This window comes from Nicotiana attenuata, chromosome 1 (assembly GCF_001879085.1).
Source record: "Nicotiana attenuata strain UT chromosome 1, NIATTr2, whole genome shotgun sequence".
Taxonomy (NCBI): domain Eukaryota; kingdom Viridiplantae; phylum Streptophyta; class Magnoliopsida; order Solanales; family Solanaceae; genus Nicotiana; species Nicotiana attenuata.
In genome coordinates this window covers 23,358,270-23,359,980 of record NC_031989.1, presented here as the reverse complement: position 1 = coordinate 23,359,980, position 1,711 = coordinate 23,358,270, and positions in this window count along the sequence as shown.

The window sequence follows — 1,711 nt, the reverse complement described above, 5'->3', positions numbered from 1 at the left end:
AAAAAGGATCAACTCAGAGATTGGAGTCCTAATGTTGGCAAAAGGCGACTAGGGAATGGATGCCCTACGTCTATAAAGGCACAACTCAGGAATTGGAGCCCTAATATTGGCTAAAGGCGACTAGGGAATGGAGGCCCTATGTCTAAAAAGGCACAACTCAGGGATTGGAGCCCTAATGTTTGCAAAAAGCGACTAGGGAATGGAGGCCCTATGTCTAAAAAGGCACAACTCAGGGATTGGAGCCCTAATGTTGGCAAAAGGCGACTAGGGAATGGAGGCCCTATGTCTAAAAAGGCACAACTCAGGGATTGGAGCCCTAATGTTGGCAAAAGGCGACTAGGGAATGGAGGCCCTATGTCTAAAAAGGCACAACTCAGGGATTGGAGCCCTAATGTTGGCAAAAGGCGACTAGGGAATGGAGGCCCTATGTCTAAAAAGGCACAACTCAGGGATTGGAGCCCTAATGTTGGCAAAAGGCGACTAGGGAATGGAGGCCCTATGTCTAAAAAGGCACAACTCAGGGATTGGAGCCCTAATGTTGGCAAAAGGCGACTAGGGAATGGAGGCCCTATGTCTAAAAAGGCACAACTCAGGGATTGGAGCCCTAATGTTGGCAAAAGGCGACTAGGGAATGGAGGCCCTATGTCTAAAAAGGCACAACTCAGGGATTGGAGCCCTAATGTTGGCAAAAGGCGACTAGGGAATGGAGGCCCTATGTCTAAAAAGGCACAACTCAGGGATTGGAGCCCTAATGTTGGCAAAAGGCGACTAGGGAATGGAGGCCCTATGTCTAAAAAGGCACAACTCAGGGATTGGAGCCCTAATGTTGGCAAAAGGCGACTAGGGAATGGAGGCCCTATGTCTAAAAAGGCACAACTCAGGGATTGGAGCCCTAATGTTGGCAAAAGGCGACTAGGGAATGGAGGCCCTATGTCTAAAAAGGCACAACTCAGGGATTGGAGCCCTAATGTTGGCAAAAGGCGACTAGGGAATGGAGGCCCTATGTCTAAAAAGGCACAACTCAGGGATTGGAGCCCTAATGTTGGCAAAAGGCGACTAGGGAATGGAGGCCCTATGTCTAAAAAGGCACAACTCAGGGATTGGAGCCCTAATGTTGGCAAAAGGCGACTAGGGAATGGAGGCCCTATGTCTAAAAAGGCACAACTCAGGGATTGGAGCCCTAATGTTGGCAAAAGGCGACTAGGGAATGGAGGCCCTATGTCTAAAAAGGCACAACTCAGGGATTGGAGCCCTAATGTTGGCAAAAGGCGACTAGGGAATGGAGGCCCTATGTCTAAAAAGGCACAACTCAGGGATTGGAGCCCTAATGTTGGCAAAAGGCGACTAGGGAATGGAGGCCCTATGTCTAAAAAGGCACAACTCAGGGATTGGAGCCCTAATGTTGGCAAAAGGCGACTAGGGAATGGAGGCCCTATGTCTAAAAAGGCACAACTCAGGGATTGGAGCCCTAATGTTGGCAAAAGGCGACTAGGGAATGGAGGCCCTATGTCTAAAAAGGCACAACTCAGGGATTGGAGCCCTAATGTTGGCAAAAGGCGACTAGGGAATGGAGGCCCTATGTCTAAAAAGGCACAACTCAGGGATTGGAGCCCTAATGTTGGCAAAAGGCGACTAGGGAATGGAGGCCCTATGTCTAAAAAGGCACAACTCAGGGATTGGAGCCCTAATGTTGGCAAAAGGCGACTAGGGA